Raw genomic sequence first — 21,648 nt, 5'->3', positions numbered from 1 at the left:
GCTGTATTATATCCAAGATAAAATACTTTTAAATGGGGTACAAACGCTGTTACTGATAAGACTAAATGTCCGAAATGTAAGCTCCCTGCCTTTACATTGTACATATGTTTGTGCTCTGCCCCACGCAACATGAATTCTGGACAGGGGTGAGCAAATTTATTTCATCTAGCCTGGGTTATCTGGGTGTAATAACCACTAAGGAAAAAATGGTCGGGGTTAAATATGACTGAGGGAGGTACCCAACATCTGCTAATGATTATGGGGCCGATTCACAGAACTAATCTGACACAAAATCCTAAACTTACTACTTTTGGTATTCACAGAAGGCATTTAGTAGTAGTAAAGTTAGGATTCTGACTTAAGTTAGGATTTTGTCTTAAATTATGATTTTGACTTCAGGTAGTATTTTGTCTTAAGTTATTATTTTGCCTCAAGTTTGTATTTTGCCTTAAGTTAGTATTTTGTCCTAAATTAGTATTTTCTCTTGAATTAGGATTTGGACTTTAATTAGTATTTTGTCTTAAATTAGTATTTTGCCTTAAGTTAGTGTTTTGTCTTAAGTTAGGATTTTGTCTTAAGTTAGGATTTTGTCTTAGATGTTGGTCTTAAGACAAAATCCTATTTTAAGACAAAATCCTAACTTTACTACTACTAAATGCCTTCTTTGAATACCAAAAGTAGTAAGTTTAGGATTTTATCTCAGATTAGTTCTGTGAATTGACCCCTATGTTGGTGTGTGCCAGGGCATGGATTTCTGTAAATGCTCCCAAGACTGTAGAATGGAAGGTCCTCATTTGTCAGATTTACAAGGCAGAGTTGGCTCTGGCTAAAGTCGGAGTTCTCACCTCACTGAAAAAGCTTGAAAGGACCTGGAATAAACTCCGTTGGGTTTCCTCCAATGCTAATGTTGACTAAATATGCTGTAGGATATTTTCTGATAAGAAAAGATTGCTCAATCTTTTTTCTTTATGTATGAATCTTTTTTCTCCTGCTTCTCTGTTTCTTTGCCTCTTTTTTCATTGTTCTTCCCCCCTGTTTTTTTACATAATGTATGTATTGCAATGAGTCTGTGTATGACAGAGAATAATACTGTGATCTCACCATGCAACAGATGTGAAAATCAAATAGGGAATGAAAGAAATTAATAGGCTTTAAGGTATGAAACACATATTGTAAACATACTTGGGCCTAAGGTGACGATTAAAAGTAAATAATCTGCAGAATCTTTACTATAGAATAAAGTTTTTTTTTAAAAAGGAGTGACAACTGAATTCAGAGCCTTTAGTAACGAATGTATAAAGACTTCAACGATGAGTATTGACTGTTGGTCAGAAGCGGTGTGTACATGCATGCAAGGGTGTGAAACGAGAAGGACATAAGTATGTGAGTGGATGTAGGGGCCCATTATGCAATAAGAGGACTAACTAGAAACAATGAGGATACTGAACCTGTTTGTGTAAATTTTCTTATTGGAGTGAATTTTTTAATATTATTTCCTACTTTTTTAGAAACACCTATGTTTAAAAATATTATGTCGTGAAGAAGGTGGGGTGAACAAACTTAAAACCACCGAAACTCTGCATCGACAACCCGTGATAAATATTTGTAATGTTTGAGATATTTGGCACAGTTAACCTTGTGGTTTTCCAAATCAGAGTTATTTGTCTTTACAACAAACAAATGTGTTCTACAGAATATTGAGGTGTATTGGTGATGCTATTTTTATCTAAACATGCATATGGTTTTTTCTATTTTTTTATTGTATAAAATATTGTATACATTATATTTTTACTTTGCATATGGAAGTGTTTACTAATTTTGAATTAATTAGACATTTTTGCATAAAACAGTGTTCAGTGCATAGCCAGCCAGCAAACCAGCACTGAGCAGCCAGCGTGAGCTAGGGAATGAGATGGAAGGTGGGAGGAGGGTGGAGAGGGCTCCTTTAACAACCCCCTGAGGCAGCATTTGTTTCCAGCTGCTCCGTGATGCAGGAGGTTTGGAGGAGAAAGGTGAAAGGGGAGGGGTGGAAACACTTAAGGGCTATATGGAGGAAGGCAGGGGGCCAGGAAATAGAGGCTAATGAGGTGGAGAGTGAGATACAAAGGAGGACAGCAAAAGGAAGGTGGGTGGTGTTGTTTCCATTGCCTGGCATAAACGACAAGGACACGTTGAAGGTATCTTCAGTGAGCTTTATTGTATAGCGACCCTATTTCCCCCAGTCAAAAAAGCAAGCTGGGGCGGTGGGAGCTTTATCACAGGTGCCGCAAAGGCCTGGAACAATCTACCATTCCACCTCAGAAACTCTACCGAGCTGCTCTCTTTCAGGAAGGTGCTGAAAACTTGGTTATTTAATTCATAGTCACCCTTCTCCATAGCAACCAAATAGGCAGTGCCTAGCGCTGGGACACCCTAGGGTAACCGTTGCGCTTAAGAATTTAAAATAACATAACATTCCTTCCCATGACTGACTTGGTCCTGCCCATTTCCACCACTGTTTCCGCTTCCTCCCCTTTCCTGTCTCAGGTCCTAGCGCCCGTGGCTCAACATCTGCCATGACATTACACCTCCCCTCTCCTTACACAACTTGAACTGATTTCAATGAACAATACAACACAGAAAAAAGAACATAGTTTCAGTTCTTCAATGAGACGTGTAGGTCTCCGATAAATATGCTGTGGCCGGCAGGCAGCATCTTGATCAGATTTTTCACTTTCAGCCAAGAGAAAGGGAGATGTGTGCTCACTCCCTGTCATCTGAATGTCCTCTTTTGTTACACTTTCTGGTACATCTAACGTCTTTCTTGTGATTGGCTTGCATCTCTGGAAATATGCAACGTTCCTTGTTATTCTCCTGTCATCTGATGCAGTCGTGATCATAGTCCCTTTTTGTTTGGTTAACAGCAGTGGGTGAGCGTTATTTCGACCGTCAGACTTCCTTTGTTGCTCTTGTCGGATAAGTACCCAATCTCCTTCTTTGATGGATGATGCTTTGGCTGTCCGTCGATTGTCCCCATATTCTTTCATCCTGTCTTTTCTAGCTCTGTCTATTGCTGCTAACTCCTCATGTTCTCGATCATGGCTCATACAATGTGTGGAGTCTTCCCAAGTCAGTATTCTTGTGCTCACTGTGCGGCCCAGCATCAAGGTTGCTGGACATCTGTCTGTAGTGCGGTGTGGTTCGATAAGATGTTAACACCTCGTTCAGTGCTGTTTGAACATGTCAATTAGATAGTTCCGCCTGCTGTATGGTCTTCTTCAGAGTAGCCATCAATCTTTCTACCATCCCATTGGCCTGTGGCCTCATAGGAGTGATCTTCTGATGTTGAAAATTGAGATGGTTGGCAAATGTGTCAAACTCCTGTCTGTTAAATGGAGGGTCATTGTCTGTCTTGACTACTTGGGAATTCCCCAGGCTGCGAAGATTTCATCCAACACTGGTATGATGGTGACTGCTCTGGTTGATGATATTAGGCGAGCAATGGGGAAGCGGGAGTACTCATCCATTATGACGAGAATGTATGTGCCTTATTGTATTGGACCAAAGAATTCTACTGCAACGTGTTGCCACACGCCCTCCGGCAGTTCTGACATTTGTAGAGGTGCAGGTGGTTCTTCTCTACTGACTAGTTGACACTGAGATCAGTCTTTCAGGTTGACTTCGACCATCTGATCAAGCGCTCTGTTTGTGGCTACAATTCCTCTGTGCCCTTCATGTGCTAAATTGACCACTCCTTGACACAGTTGGTTTGGAATGACAATCCTTTTATCTCTTAGCAGGAGGCCATCTTTGGCAATGGACAGTTCCATCTTTTACATGTTGGAAAGAGATTAGTTCATGGCCGTCAACATGATTCCTGTGTCCGGGCTCTTCTATGTGTCTCCAACTGTTTGTCTGGATGCAATCTTTCACATCCTGCAATGTGACATCACCGGCTGTGGCTTAAATGATGGCTTCAAGAGGGACTGCAGGTGGTTTTGCTTGAGCCACAAAAAAGTGTATATATTCCTCCGCTAACAATGGATTCAAGCTTGAGGACCTCTTGGGATGTTGCGACATGTAATCCACTGGATTTGCTCCCTTTCTGGGTTTGTGGATGATTGTCTACATATATTCTTGAAGACGAATTCCCCAGAGCTCTATTCTTGGTGGCATTTTGGCTCGGGCGTTTCCGAATATGGTTGTCAGAGCTTGGTGGTCCGTGATGAGTGTGAAGTGTTTCCGATAGATGAAGATGCGAAAGTGCTCACAGGCCCAGACTACTGCAAGTCTTTCTCCGGCTGGGAATATGCTCTCTCGGTGTCAGTCAGGCTGCGTCTGGCATAAACCACTATGTGACGTTGGTCACTTTCCTTGTCATACTGAGCCAATATAGCTCCAAGTCCCACAGGACTGGCATCCACGGTTATTTCCGTCTTTCGACGAGGGTTGAAGTACGCCTGATTTTTGATTTCTGATTGCCTCCTGGAAGATCTCAGTGACAAAAGAGACTCCGAAGCTGAGTAGTTTGTACCTGATTAGGCCTTGATGAGTCAAAAACGTGGTAATGTATCTTGCTTGACCTTTCGTGCAGTTCGAGCTGGTAATAGCCCTTGTTAAGATCCAGTTTGGAAAATATTTGTGCAGCATTCAAGGATGTGTTCATATCACTAATGTGAGGGTCAAGATGTCTTTCCCTTTCAATGGCAGTATTGGGCACTCTCATGTCAACACAAAGATGGACTTTGCCTTCTGATGCTTTTTCTGGTACTATAACTACCGGAGATACCCAGGGAGTAGGACCGAAAGTTCTTTCAATGATCTCTGCCCGGAGGAGAACTTGCAGCTCTTCTTCCACTGACTGTTGGAGATGAAACAGTATTTTCCTGTGGTGTTGAGCTGTGGCCGTCACCCGTTCAATAACTTGATAGTTGGTCATTTTTCCGAGTCCTGTGAATAATTTTGGAATCTTGTGGACTACGTCAGGTTCATCATCCACTCAGTATAATATTTCCACCAGTTGAAGTCGTTCCGCTGTGGGCAAGCTAAGGAGACAGTCAGCTTCAGGTCCTTTGATAACGTGAATGTGAGCTGAAATAGTTCTATCTTTGTATGTAAGAGAGGTCTGGAATTGTCATAGACATGGAAGAGGCTCTTTCGACATCCATGTGTAGACTCGCACCGCGGCTTTATGCAGGAGAGGTCGTGGATTCATTTTGTTGTATTCTGCCACTGAGATGTAATTGAGAGATGCCCCACTGTCCAGTATGAACTTGGCTAGGTGCTCACCCATTTGGAGTTGTAGTTGTGGATATTTCTTGAGCCTGCCAGGGTCTGCAACCATACAGACCTATTCCTCGCTGTCTTGAGATACCAGTGTGAGTGGCCTTGATTCCCGAGATTCTGATTGTCGCGATCTGTAGGTGACGTGAGAATAGAGACTTGAACATGACAAACTGGAAGACGTATTTCTGCAGTCTCTTACTACTTTAGCATGATGTTGAGAGCTGTATTGTTTGAATTGTCTGTGGGTGTCTCTGCGTGTTGCTCTGCATGCCTTCTCAAAATGGTTTTCTTTACCATGTCGCCAACATTTCTGACCTAATGTGGGACACGTCTCATTGTGTGGAAAGTCTTGTCGCAGCGATAGCATTTGAGCTTTCGCTCCGGTCCCTTTTCAGTACGGTCTGCACTCCGACGACGACTTGGTCTTTGAGGATATTCCTTGGACTTGGACGGTCTTCGGCCTGCAGAGGAGTGACTATCCATGTGGTGAGATGGAATTTGAAGGCTTGTTCCAGTTTTTCACCATTTCCAGCTTCCGTTCGTTTTGCAAGTTCTTCTGCCTGATCATTAACTCTCGTCATTTCTTCAACTTCAATCAAGGAGTAACTTTTCTTTAGAAGGCTTCTTCTTTGGGACGCAGGTTGACATCCTTCTATAATACGCAGGCAAAGAGCGTCTTCAGTCGTGAAGCAGGCAAACGCACAGTAGCGTGCTAGCCGTGATACGAGAGGCAACGGTTCCTGTGGGCACAGAAAAAAAACTCCCAGCATGGCAAGTGTGTGTCCTACCACCTGCGACGATGAGGTGGGAAACTGTGACGTAGCTCACCTGTCCTGCGATTTGTAGCGTTGGCCGGTAGTTTGCGAGATAGACATGGTTTGTGTCCAACCGAGACGTGAGCTAGCATCAGGTGGAGGAGTCAGCCAAAGAAAATCACCCAGTGCTGGTACTGCAAGTTCGTGGTGACAGCCGATAAGGATTGACTGAAGAGGTGAACAGGTGACCCAGCAGAGGAGGGGAGCAACAAAGCGCCAGAGATTGTATCAGAGGTAATCTGTAGTGTTTGTTTTACATTAAGTATGAGGGATATCTTCGTCTGGTAGTATTTCTTATTTTGAGGATTCCCTGGTATTGTAGTGCAAATTAAATCCAAATGGTCGCACACTGCTGACCTACCTGCGTGTTACCCCAAAGAACTGTGGTCCCTGTAGTCAGCGTCGGCGGATACACCTATGCTCGTGTCGTGAGTGCAAGTGTGAATAGCGTTAGCCATCCCTGGACACGTGTTTCGAGGTAGTTGCCTCTCGTCAGCAGGGAGTAGGAAAGAGTGTAGGGTTGCAATGTAAGCTGCTAAAATCATTATCAGGTAAAGTACCGCTCGTAGCAACGCAGGTGCGTAACCTGAGTCCGTCGACTCCCCGGCTCGAAGAGCCACTAAATAATTAAATCCAAATGGTCGCACACTGCTGACCTACCTGCGTGTTACCCCAAAGAACTGTGGTCCCTGTAGTCAGCGTCGGCGGATACACCTATGCTCGTGTCGTGAGTGCAAGTGTGAATAGCGTTAGCCATCCCTGGACACGTGTTTCGAGGTAGTTGCCTCTCGTCAGCAGGGAGTAGGAAAGAGTGTAGGGTTGCAATGTAAGCTGCTAAAATCATTATCAGGTAAAGTACCGCTCGTAGCAACGCAGGTGCGTAACCTGAGTCCGTCGACTCCCCGGCTCGAAGAGCCACTAAAAAATTTCATGGACCACAATTCTTTGGGGCACACGCTGATAGGACTAGCAGAGTGCGGCCAATCGGATTTTTGTTTATATTCAGGCTCCCTTGAGCCGGTGGGGCTGACGAGCCCATGGCTACGCACCTGCGCGCCTTGAGTGGTACTTCACCTGAGAATATTTTTTGGCAGCCTACGCAGCAACCCCACACACATACCTACTCCCTGCTGACGAGAGGCAACTACCTCGAAACACGTGTCCAGGGATGGCTAACGCGACACTCATTTTCATTTTAAACTTTTGGCATAGGCGTACCCGCCGACGCTACTTCATGGACCACAATTCTTTGGGGCACACGCTGATAGGACTAGCAGAGTGCGGCCAATCGGATTTTTGTTTATATTCAGGCTCCCTTGAGCCGGTGGGGCTGACGAGCCCATGGCTACGCACCTGCGCGCCTTGAGTGGTACTTTACCTGAGAATATTTTTTGGCAGCCTACGCAGCAACCCCACACACATACCTACTCCCTGCTGACGAGAGGCAACTACCTCGAAACACGTGTCCAGAGATGGCTAACGCGACACTCATTTTCATTTTAAACTTTTGGCATAGGCGTACCCGCCGACGCTACTTCATGGACCACAATTCTTTGGGGCACACGCTGATAGGACTAGCAGAGTGCGGCCAATCGGATTTTTGTTTATATTCAGGCTCCCTTGAGCCGGTGGGGCTGACGAGCCCATGGCTACGCACCTGCGCGCCTTGAGTGGTACTTTACCTGAGAATATTTTTTGGCAGCCTACGCAGCAACCCCACACACATACCTACTCCCTGCTGACGAGAGGCAACTACCTCGAAACACGTGTCCAGGGATGGCTATCGCGACACTCATTTTCATTTTAAACTTTTGGCATAGGCGTACCCGCCGACGCTACTTCATGGACCACAATTCTTTGGGGCACACGCTGATAGGACTAGCAGAGTGCGGCCAATTGGATTTTTGTTTATATTCAGGCTCCCTTGAGCCGGTGGGGCTGACGAGCCCATGGTTACGCACCTGCGCGCCTTGAGTGGTACTTTACCTGAGAATATTTTTTGGCAGCCTACGCAGCAACCCCACACACATACCTACTCCCTGCTGACGAGAGGCAACTACCTCGAAACACGTGTCCAGGGATGGCTAACGCGACACTCATTTTCATTTTAAACTTTTGGCATAGGCGTACCCGCCGACGCTACTTCATGGACCACAATTCTTTGGGGCACACGCTGATAGGACTAGCAGAGTGCGGCCAATCGGATTTTTGTTTATATTCAGGCTCCCTTGAGCCGGTGGGGCTGACGAGCCCATGGCTACGCACCTGCGCGCCTTGAGTGGTACTTTACCTGAGAATATTTTTTGGCAGCCTACGCAGCAACCCCACACACATACCTACTCCCTGCTGACGAGAGGCAACTACCTCGAAACACGTGTCCAGGGATGGCTAACGCGACACTCATTTTCATTTTAAACTTTTGGCATAGGCGTACCCGCCGACGCTACTTCATGGACCACAATTCTTTGGGGCACACGCTGATAGGACTAGCAGAGTGCGGCCAATCGGATTTTTGTTTATATTCAGGCTCCCTTGAGCCGGTGGGGCTGACGAGCCCATGGCTACGCACCTGCGCGCCTTGAGTGGTACTTTACCTGAGAATATTTTTTGGCAGCCTACGCAGCAACCCCACACACATACCTACTCCCTGCTGACGAGAGGCAACTACCTCGAAACACGTGTCCAGGGATGGCTAACGCGACACTCATTTTCATTTTAAACTTTTGGCATAGGCGTACCCGCCGACGCTACTTCATGGACCACAATTCTTTGGGGCACACGCTGATAGGACTAGCAGAGTGCGGCCAATCGGATTTTTGTTTATATTCAGGCTCCCTTGAGCCGGTGGGGCTGACGAGCCCATGGCTACGCACCTGCGCGCCTTGAGTGGTACTTTACCTGAGAATATTTTTTGGCAGCCTACGCAGCAACCCCACACACATACCTACTCCCTGCTGACGAGAGGCAACTACCTCGAAACACGTGTCCAGGGATGGCTAACGCGACACTCATTTTCATTTTAAACTTTTGGCATAGGCGTACCCGCCGACGCTACTTCACGGACCACAATTCTTTGGGGCACACGCTGATAGGACTAGCAGAGTGCGGCCAATCGGATTTTTGTTTATATTCAGGCTCCCTTGAGCCGGTGGGGCTGACGAGCCCATGGCTACGCACCTGCGCGCCTTGAGTGGTACTTTACCTGAGAATATTTTTTGGCAGCCTACGCAGCAACCCCACACACATACCTACTCCCTGCTGACGAGAGGCAACTACCTCGAAACACGTGTCCAGGGATGGCTAACGCGACACTCATTTTCATTTTAAACTTTTGGCATAGGCGTACCCGCCGACGCTACTTCACGGACCACAATTCTTTGGGGCACACGCTGATAGGACTAGCAGAGTGCGGCCAATCGGATTTTTGTTTATATTCAGGCTCCCTTGAGCCGGTGGGGCTGACGAGCCCATGGATACGCACCTGCGCGCCTTGAGTGGTACTTTACCTGAGAATATTTTTTGGCAGCCTACGCAGCAACCCCACACACATACCTACTCCCTGCTGACGAGAGGCAACTACCTCGAAACACGTGTCCAGGGATGGCTAACGCGACACTCATTTTCATTTTAAACTTTTGGCATAGGCGTACCCGCCGACGCTACTTCATGGACCACAATTCTTTGGGGCACACGCTGATAGGACTAGCAGAGTGCGGCCAATCGGATTTTTGTTTATATTCAGGCTCCCTTGAGCCGGTGGGGCTGACGAGCCCATGGCTACGCACCTGCGCGCCTTGAGTGGTACTTTACCTGAGAATATTTTTTGGCAGCCTACGCAGCAACCCCACACACATACCTACTCCCTGCTGACGAGAGGCAACTACCTCGAAACACGTGTCCAGGGATGGCTAACGCGACACTCATTTTCATTTTAAACTTTTGGCATAGGCGTACCCGCCGACGCTACTTCATGGACCACAATTCTTTGGGGCACACGCTGATAGGACTAGCAGAGTGCGGCCAATCGGATTTTTGTTTATATTCAGGCTCCCTTGAGCCGGTGGGGCTGACGAGCCCATGGCTACGCACCTGCGCGCCTTGAGTGGTACTTTACCTGAGAATATTTTTTGGCAGCCTACGCAGCAACCCCACACACATACCTACTCCCTGCTGACGAGAGGCAACTACCTCGAAACACGTGTCCAGGGATGGCTAACGCGACACTCATTTTCATTTTAAACTTTTGGCATAGGCGTACCCGCCGACGCTACTTCATGGACCACAATTCTTTGGGGCACACGCTGATAGGACTAGCAGAGTGCGGCCAATCGGATTTTTGTTTATATTCAGGCTCCCTTGAGCCGGTGGGGCTGACGAGCCCATGGCTACGCACCTGCGCGCCTTGAGTGGTACTTTACCTGAGAATATTTTTTGGCAGCCTACGCAGCAACCCCACACACATACCTACTCCCTGCTGACGAGAGGCAACTACCTCGAAAAACGTGTCCAGGGATGGCTAACGCGACACTCATTTTCATTTTAAACTTTTGGCATAGGCGTACCCGCCGACGCTACTTCATGGACCACAATTCTTTGGGGCACACGCTGATAGGACTAGCAGAGTGCGGCCAATCGGATTTTTGTTTATATTCAGGCTCCCTTGAGCCGGTGGGGCTGACGAGCCCATGGCTACGCACCTGCGCGCCTTGAGTGGTACTTTACCTGAGAATATTTTTTGGCAGCCTACGCAGCAACCCCACACACATACCTACTCCCTGCTGACGAGAGGCAACTACCTCGAAACACGTGTCCAGGGATGGCTAACGCGACACTCATTTTCATTTTAAACTTTTGGCATAGGCGTACCCGCCGACGCTACTTCATGGACCACAATTCTTTGGGGCACACGCTGATAGGACTAGCAGAGTGCGGCCAATCGGATTTTTGTTTATATTCAGGCTCCCTTGAGCCGGTGGGGCTGACGAGCCCATGGCTACGCACCTGCGCGCCTTGAGTGGTACTTTACCTGAGAATATTTTTTGGCAGCCTACGCAGCAACCCCACACACATACCTACTCCCTGCTGACGAGAGGCAACTACCTCGAAACACGTGTCCAGGGATGGCTAACGCGACACTCATTTTCATTTTAAACTTTTGGCATAGGCGTACCCGCCGACGCTACTTCATGGACCACAATTCTTTGGGGCACACGCTGATAGGACTAGCAGAGTGCGGCCAATCGGATTTTTGTTTATATTCAGGCTCCCTTGAGCCGGTGGGGCTGACGAGCCCATGGCTACGCACCTGCGCGCCTTGAGTGGTACTTTACCTGAGAATATTTTTTGGCAGCCTACGCAGCAACCCCACACACATACCTACTCCCTGCTGACGAGAGGCAACTACCTCGAAACACGTGTCCAGGGATGGCTAACGCGACACTCATTTTCATTTTAAACTTTTGGCATAGGCGTACCCGCCGACGCTACTTCATGGACCACAATTCTTTGGGGCACACGCTGATAGGACTAGCAGAGTGCGGCCAATCGGATTTTTTTTTATATTCAGGCTCCCTTGAGCCGGTGGGGCTGACGAGCCCATGGCTACGCACCTGCGCGCCTTGAGTGGTACTTTACCTGAGAATATTTTTTGGCAGCCTACGCAGCAACCCCACACACATACCTACTCCCTGCTGACGAGAGGCAACTACCTCGAAACACGTGTCCAGGGATGGCTAACGCGACACTCATTTTCATTTTAAACTTTTGGCATAGGCGTACCCGCCGACGCTACTTCATGGACCACAATTCTTTGGGGCACACGCTGATAGGACTAGCAGAGTGCGGCCAATCGGATTTTTGTTTATATTCAGGCTCCCTTGAGCCGGTGGGGCTGACGAGCCCATGGCTACGCACCTGCGCGCCTTGAGTGGTACTTTACCTGAGAATATTTTTTGGCAGCCTACGCAGCAACCCCACACACATACCTACTCCCTGCTGACGAGAGGCAACTACCTCGAAACACGTGTCCAGGGATGGCTAACGCGACACTCATTTTCATTTTAAACTTTTGGCATAGGCGTACCCGCCGACGCTACTTCATGGACCACAATTCTTTGGGGCACACGCTGATAGGACTAGCAGAGTGCGGCCAATCGGATTTTTGTTTATATTCAGGCTCCCTTGAGCCGGTGGGGCTGACGAGCCCATGGCTACGCACCTGCGCGCCTTGAGTGGTACTTTACCTGAGAATATTTTTTGGCAGCCTACGCAGCAACCCCACACACATACCTACTCCCTGCTGACGAGAGGCAACTACCTCGAAACACGTGTCCAGGGATGGCTAACGCGACACTCATTTTCATTTTAAACTTTTGGCATAGGCGTACCCGCCGACGCTACTTCATGGACCACAATTCTTTGGGGCACACGCTGATAGGACTAGCAGAGTGCGGCCAATCGGATTTTTGTTTATATTCAGGCTCCCTTGAGCCGGTGGGGCTGACGAGCCCATGGCTACGCACCTGCGCGCCTTGAGTGGTACTTTACCTGAGAATATTTTTTGGCAGCCTACGCAGCAACCCCACACACATACCTACTCCCTGCTGACGAGAGGCAACTACCTCGAAACACGTGTCCAGGGATGGCTAACGCGACACTCATTTTCATTTTAAACTTTTGGCATAGGCGTACCCGCCGACGCTACTTCATGGACCACAATTCTTTGGGGCACACGCTGATAGGACTAGCAGAGTGCGGCCAATCGGATTTTTATTGTAGTGCAAATGCCTGACTTCAAAATGACTGCCCGCAGTGTCTGACAGCCTATTGGAGGGCCTGCCTCACCTTAAAATGGCCACCAAGGAGAACCAGCAGCCGATTGCAGAGCTCGCCTGACCTGGAAATGTCTGCTGGGCGGAGCTAACCATTCTTGAGTCTGTGAGCAGAAGCTGTGGATGTAGCCGGTATGATTATTAGGCAGGGCACTAGGCAGCAGGAAGAGTCAGCGCGTAGAGGGGCCTGTGACAGGACCCAGCTTCCAGGGACACAGGCAGGCCACAGGCAGACGGGAAGAGCATATGCCCAGGGTGGGCTCCTGACAGCGTGTCGTGGTGCTAGAACGTGCACCGCACCAACAGCAGTGCGCGACTGGGGTGTGCTCCCGATGTCACAACTGTGGTTGGTGAGTCAAAGGACTTGCAGCAGCTGCAGCGAAGCACGCCCGGTTGGGCTCCCGAGGCCACGTCGTGAGAATGTTCCGGAGTGAACATTCACACGTGACGGGGTAGACACCCGACTTCACTCCACCGTCGAAGCAATACAGCGGCGGCAATCAGCAGGCAGGGTCCGAGAGGCACCCTCGTTGCCAGTTGTCATGTCCTTTGCCTGGCATAAACGACAAGGACACGTTGAAGGTATCTTCAGGGAGCTTTATTGTATACCCTATCTCCTCATTCCTTCCCTCGACTGACTTGGTACTGCCCATTTTCCCCCTTCCTTTTTCTGCTTCCTCCCCTTTCCTGTCTCAGGTCCTAGCTCCCGTGGCTCTACATCTGCCACGACATTACAGGTGGGTGAGGGCAGGATGACGCCTGCGAGGAAGGTGGGGCTGGATAAGAATCGAAAGACTGCCAAGGGAGGCTTGGATGCTCACTTTCTGTGTTCTAGACTCCATCAGTTTGACTCCTTTTTAGCAGGCTGAGCGATGCTTGTTTTGAGGTACTTGGAGGCGCCAGGCTCTGCCCTCAGAGAGGTCAAAGTGACATCACAGAACAGGAGAAAGGCACTAAAAACACCTCTCTCCTGCTCAGCCCATTGAAGCAGCGCAGGGTCAATAAAAAGAGGAGGAAATAAGCTTCAAACGTTTTTTTTTGTGATTTTGCAGAGTCTTTTGTAAAAATCACAGGATTTTTTTTTTTTTACAAAAGTCTCAATGTCGCAGTTCTTTTTAAATCACGCAATCGCCAAATCCTAGACCTAGAGCGTCTGCCCAGAGGGTCAGATTATGGTATTTAGATCAGTACAGAGATTTCTACATAACCTGCCAGTTCTTATACAGAATAATTTTTACTCATGCGATTTCATACTTAAATGCTGAGGGCCTGATTCACAAATGTAAAGGTACACTTTTTAGTATGTTTACGATTTTTTGCAAATCAAAAAACTATTTCATAAATAGCCTTTACGGCTGCCTATCTTTTTATGAGCGGAGTCTCCGCCACGAGTGCCGAGACTCTGCTGTCCTCTATATACTACTCGTAAAATTGCTTTGTGAATTGCTGAAAATCACAGCAAAAGTGTAAATTTAACTTTGAGATTAGGCCCCGAGAAGCAAAGCATTACTACAATTTCACAGTAAAGAGGTAGAACATAAGCACCATCACTATATAGTCAAAATATATTATATAGTCATTATATAGTCAGAATGTATGAAATGATTGCCCAGTCATACGCTCACCTAGAGCATGAATAATGATAAATAATTATGTTAATAATCATTAATAAACTAGCCCAGGCAAATAGTAGATGAAAAAAAGTCAACAGAAAATCTAACATTTTATATTGGTTTATAAGAGCTTAGATCCTGTTATCAACCATTAAAGAGGAATCCATCCCAGCCAGGCATCAAGACCTCCACTCTTGGCTGCTGATAGGCTGGGCATCTTCGTAGATAGATAATCCATGATTGGGCTGACATATCCAGGGTAGGATCCGCTTTAATCGATCTGTGGGTTTTATACACTGTTTTATGGTAGAAAAACATGAAGTATCTTTTTCTTTTGAGAAGCTAAACACATGTAAGACACAAAGTAATTCAGTAAATAGGGCGTAAACTTATTATTTTAAGGGTGCCAACGATACTCTTCACTGCCTAACAATTCAGAGGTTGTTCATGAGATAATGTTTAATTAGTTAGAGAGCTTCGAATACTTTCAAAGCAGCCCTCATAAAATAATGGGAGAAATTCACAAATAGGAAGGGGCATCATGTTCTGAACGAAGGCGAGGATAAATGCTCACTTATTTTGATTGGGAGCTGTTCCAAAACAGCATGAGGAAGGCAAATACTTTTATAGCATCATATTGTAGAGACTGCATGGTAACTATGTTACCCTAGCCTTAGGTAGGTGCATATAGATAGGCACGTAGGATTAAAGGTCAGCTATATTTAATAGGGTATACGCCCAAAAAAGGGACAATTAATGTGACATTCTATCAAACAAAGATGGCTCTAATTTCAGTACCAGTCCAAGATAGCCGATATGTGTCTGCTGCCATGCAGAAATGTTGTCAGATTGAAATACACAGCCCTAAAGAATTTGAAAATGGATTACAAGTTTCATTTGGGGTGCATTTATTAGCATGCAAGAGCTCTCAACTGACCCTTAGAGAAAAGGCATCTATTACATCAAACTGATCTGAACTCGACATAATCCTAAAAGAGATAACAGTCGTATGACAGAATATCAAGGATAAAACTGTTGTGGCAAGAGTATTGAGGACAGAAATATCAATGAGGTAAGTGCAAATAGGTAAGTATAGGTAAGTATAGAATTACTATTCTTAACTGCACAACTACCCATCGTGAATATATATACATATATAGTAAAGGTAAGTTTGTATGGAGTTAAGCATAGTACAACTTTGCTTACACATAGACACATAGAAACGTACCTTTACTGTGTACTCAATATTCCTAATACAATATTTTTGTCCAACAAAATTTCATCTTTGATTTTTTGGTCAATCACCGCAGATAACATGGCTCCTAAATTCTGAACTCATACGCCTGCCAGACACTAATTCATCTCTAAACCTGACAAGCACATACATAGGCTACTGTAGTCATGGCATTTTGGTGGCAACACAAAAATTCACATCATGCTAAAAATGGAAGCACCTGGTTTGAAACCACCATAGGTAAGTTGGTGGATACCCTAAAGATACAATTTAAATCAAGAAAGTCAGGGATTGGAAGTCACAGAGTCATTAAAAATGTGCATGCTTGGTTTGACAAAGAATGCCTTGTAGCCAAGGCACAAATCAGACAGAAGGAGAGAAGATTAAGGGTAAAGTTGAATGTGGAATTATCTCAGGCCCTCCAGTCATCAAGGATAAAATATAAAACATTAATTAGAAATAAAAAAATAATTTATAAAGATAACTGCTGGGCAAACATGTAGGAGGTAATAGAAACTAGAAATGTCAAAGGATTCTGGAAATTGGTCCAAGAAAGTGTGGGCAGAAAAGTAGGATCCCTAGTCTGAATGGTCCCTGAAGATGACTGGGTGGGTTACCTGGGAGAAATATATGGGAAATGGTTAATACAAGATGAGGCAAGGACGTTAGTTTGGTCACGGGTGAGGGACATAAAAGAATATTTTACTACTTCTAGCCATGTAAAGAAAATTATAGCATGTTTGAACCTTACTCGTGGCTCAGGCCCAGATAATGTTCCTGGCAGTGATAATAAAAACTAGACCCGTGTGGTGGGCTGAGTTTTTCGCAAAGATGTTCCAAGTGATCTTGGAGTCAGGGATTGTACCAGAAAGCTGGAAGGGTGCAATTATAAGACCATTTCATAAGAAGGGTGATCTAAAATCACCAAAGAACTATCGGCTAATAAATCTCCTGGATATTGAGGAAAAAGTCTTTGCGAAAGCCATTTTGGGTTTACTTAAAGACTGGGTGGAGGAAAATCAAATTATACCCCTGGAACAGGGGGGTTTTAAAGCAGGCCACTCCACAATTGATCATTGCTTTGCTCTCTGGTCCATGGCGCGGAAGTCGATCGAACAGCGGGGAAGCTTGTTCTGCTGTTTTGTGGACTACCGTGCAGCCTTCGATTTGGTGGACCGGGAGCTGCTGTGGGAGACACTAATTAGATATGGAATCCCAAAGGATTTGTTAAGCCTGATACAAATTCTCCATAGAAAGAACTGGGCCCAGATAATCTTAGATACAGATGGAAGTTTATCTGAGAAGATTGAGATTGGTAACGGGCTGCGGCAGGGATGTTATTGGCCCCCCTGCTGTTTTCTCTGTTCTTAGCAGATTTGCCATTGACCATAGGGAACGTAAATGGGGCAAGCTCGAAACAAGATGGTAAGCATATTGCATGCTTGCTCTATGCAGACGATCTTGTGATCATGGATCAAACCGAAATAGGCCTGCAAAGGAAACTAAATACATTTAATGATTATTGCTGCAAGAAAAAACTTGTTGTAAATATGGACAAAACTAAAACCTTGAGCTTTGGCCAGAGGAAAGTTGGGTTTACATGGTTTTTGGGGGCTGAAAAAGTAGAAACGGTTACAGAATATAGGCATCTGGGAATGTGGCTAGAAAAAAGTTTGAAATGGCATACCCACCTAGATGCGCTAAAATTAAGAACATTAGCATCGATTAGCGGACTGAAACTATTCGATAAAGCTTATGGTGTGATGTCAGATAGACCAGTTCTAAAAGCTTGTTCGGCCATTGTACCCCTGCAATTTCTGTATGGCGTGGAATTGCTATACCTAAGCGGCAAAGAGAGTTGGGATGTTGAGGAAGGTAACAATTAAAAAAACCTATTTGAACTTCCTCTGTCGGCAATGGTCCAGGCCGTTAGACTTGAACTGAGACTGACCTCATGGAGTATTTTAGCTGGTATGGACCTACTTCGTTTCTGGCAACGCCTAGGTGTTGGTGAGAACTCAAAAATATCACAATGGTGTAAAAACGAAATCCAGAATAGCAAATTAAAATGGGCGAGAGAGACTAGAGCTTTCATGACGTAGCTGTGTTGTCTAATGAAGGTCAAATTGTGCCCCATTACCTACATGATTAATATTGATAAGAAGGTACTTAGGACGCAGGGGAAAGAAATATCGCAGGTACAGAACCAAAACTATCTTTCGAACAAAATTTCAGTACAGTTTATGACTGCTGCATGGAAAAACGAACAATGCTTCTCCTACATTGACAGATTACCGGATTGTCATTTACGAAGAGAGGTTTTAAGAGTAAGAATTGGGGTGAACCCTTGTTATGTAAATAATTTGGTAAAACGCTCAATGATTGATAAGACGGGAAGTTGTACTTGCACTTTGGGCTCCTCATGTGACCTGTTACATATCTTAATGGATTGCCAGAAGTTTCTTGATATTCAAATTACGTTTTTAAGACCGATATTTAGGAAATATGAAATAAAAAATAGGACACAGGTAGTAATTTTGGTGACTGAAATGAGCCATTTAGATATTGCCGTTGCCATTGGGAAATTTACGCAAAGAGTGAAGGCATTTTTTATTTCTTTATCTTAATGAGTTTTTGATACTTACCCTGTTATAATTGATGGAGGGTTTTATAATAATGTGTGTTTTAAGATGCGTTTTAATGTATTTCAAGATGTGTCATTTTAGATGTATTTTAACGAATATATGTAATGTTTGAGGACCAATGGTCCAAATAAACGTGAATTAAAAACTGAAACGGAAACACATCATGCTAGGAGAGGCATGCACCCTATCAGGAGGCAATGGAGGTGTTTGCACAGGAGAGTCCATGACAGTGTCTATGCTGAGCAGTGCAGACAAGTAACAGGCGACCCAAGTGTCATGTTGTCTCTGTGCGCCACGTCGCTGCCAAGAGTGACTGAGGCTAGGTGTGTCAGGGTTGCAGACGCTGAGCACGAAAGAGGGCAAACCACTCAAGAAGGCACATCCATAACCTAATGCCCCAAAGTAATGGTTGCAGGCTGTGAAGGGAGAAATACCCCATTGTCTTTTTTCCTTATTCTGAAACTATGAACATGCAATGGCTGCTGGGGCTGGCCAAAATCAACCATACCGTGGCTCAAGGTGGCTGCCCTGGATCCCCTCTCTCTATTGTCTTTTTTGTGTAGATGACATGATGTTTGACATCTTCCCAATTGTTTGCCTGCCCACTGCAACCATACAAGCCACAGAAGAGTCTGTATACTCACCTTTATTGACAGCAGTTGGTATCAAACATAGAAGGAAACAAGTCTTGGCCTGTATTTTATTTGCTCTCTCTTATATTAACGATGCACTCACATCACATATGCTGTTATTTCCTCTCATCTTGCTCACTGCTTGTCGGTAATTGACCGCAGCATAGTCCCAGATTAAAATCACAATATTCGCCTCCACACATGGGTTATGCCATAAGGTGTAGCTAAAGTGCACACTGCCAACAGAGAGATAGCTAGTGACAGAGGGTTGACACCGTTCTCACAGAAATGTACTGGCCATTTCTGCGTGTTTTGAAGTTCTGGAATTGCTGGAATAACAATTTGCATAGAATCATCTGTATTCTTTATTAACACAACAAGTCAGCCTCAATTGGCTTGTAAACACGGCTGAATAGTCTAGGCAGTATTACATTACTTTTGACATCTTTGCATTGAGTAGTTATTGCTTTATGTTTACATCTTAAAGGGACACAAATACTAGTTTTCTGAGATCAGCCAAGATGGGTCCTCTAACATAACCAAGGTAGATCATCCAATACATGTTTCACCCCTGATGCTTGATGTTACTGGGACTTCATCAGGATGAATTCCTGTAGGTGTCACACAAATATGTGTGAACACACCTTAATTTTATTTTCTCTTTTATTTTCTTTATATGTTAACACCACTTTAGAAGATTATTAAACATACAGAAAGTTATTCAGACCCTCATTCCACTGCTGGGGATGACTCCTGACACCAGCGAATGGCCAAATTTGGATTAAACAGAGAATGAAAATAACGCAGATGTTCGTACCCCTACGGCTCCTGCCCCACCTGGAGATTTCAGCAGCAAAGCATGGCTGCAATGTCCAGGTGGTAAATGGCCCAGAATTGAGGAATTACCACAGCAATTGAGTGCAGAAACACTGGTTCTAGCAGTACCTCATTTCTTCTGCAACAATCATGATTAGAGTTGGCATATAAGGTATTTCCGCTCCCCAAACTACTGACCCCTCCAGAGTATTTATGTATTTCCAATGGCAGGAAAGCTGTATCAATATTTGCAACACCCTCAGAATGAGGGCCTTAGAACAGTACCCCTCCCCCTCGAGTTTCTGGGTGTGATACGGCCATATTGTCAATCCTCTGTAGTGTAAAAATTCAATAGCTACCATTTTTCTCACTACTCCAGCAGTTTAAGTGAGGTTGCAATTGGTTCTCTATTGCTCCTTGAAGATGCACTGATGAAAAATCTGCACCTTTCCACCATTGTGCTTTTTCATGTAGTCATTCTGGAAAGTGCATAATCATAAGGTGTAGGCACTTATTGAGGGTGGAAATCCAATGCTGGGTGTATTCTGATAGGTTCTCGTGCAAAGAGCCACATCATTGGGGAAAAAGTACTCATGCTAATACTGTCCCTCCATTTGGGCCTATTTGCACGTAAGACACTCTATGTGCCACAGTGTTTTGTTGACTGGTGACTTAAATAATTGAAGTGCTAGACCAGCACTATTTTACCACCTTAGACAGCAGTAAATGTGCTGGGCATGGGAACTTTAAAGGCATGTGCCACTTTTGGCTGGAAATCTAGCAGTATTTGTTGACTTACCTAATGTACACAACATAACAAAATAGCATACAGAAAGCAACACAACACCACAATTAAAACACAACACACACAATAAAACCTCAGTACAACTTATTACCATCACATTTCAATAGTGTAGCACACAACACATCAGAACGAAAAACAATGTAGCACATCACCACCAAAACTAAATGCCACACAACAATTATACACAAATATTTGTGTAACACCTTACCAACTCTACAAATCTGCTTTCCTAATGTTGTAAAAGGGATTTGCACTAAGCGCTACCTTAATCTACCGCCAATGACATGAAATAGCACCAGCATGTTTTGCAATCAGCCTCTCTTATACTGCAGCTGCTGTGAAACAAATTACTATCACACTGCTAACAGGAAGAAAAACCCAGATTATGATGGGTATTTTTTCTTGGGGTCCTAAGCAATGTTTCCCATCTCCCAATAAGGGGGCAGCAATAAACTTCCTCTGTGTTGTACAGCGAAATTATAGGCTGCATTATAGCACCAACCAGTGCAATAGAGGATTTTTTAAGGGATGCATCACAACCTGTGTTTACCGCCTACCAAGGCATGCCATGTTTTGAACATAGCCCAGTGCATCTGAAGAGAAACAGAGGGCACCATTCACCATTTGGCTATAATGGGAAAACCTTAGAATTCCAAAGGCAGTTCTTAAAGAAGAAGAGAATCCACAGGTGGCATTTCCTCCATCATAAATTACTCATAGTGGAGGTTATTCCATCAGGATATAGCGCTTCCTCCAGAAACAGGTAATATGTAAGTTAATACATGCGCACTCTTCAAAATGACTGCTTGAAATGGAAGTCTCTAGTTGGCAGAGATTTGCACCCTGTCCAAGTAGGGACTATTATTTTAGGCAGGGTAAGGGAGTCACATAGCTGAGATAACCTCTGCTCACCCCCTTGGTAGCTTGGCGCGAGCAGTCAGGCTTATCTCAGAAGCAATGTTTAATGCATTTGTACATACACATACGGTAATA

This window comes from Triturus cristatus, chromosome 6 (assembly GCF_964204655.1).
Source record: "Triturus cristatus chromosome 6, aTriCri1.1, whole genome shotgun sequence".
NCBI lineage: Eukaryota > Metazoa > Chordata > Amphibia > Caudata > Salamandridae > Triturus > Triturus cristatus.
This window is presented reverse-complemented; position numbering follows the sequence as displayed.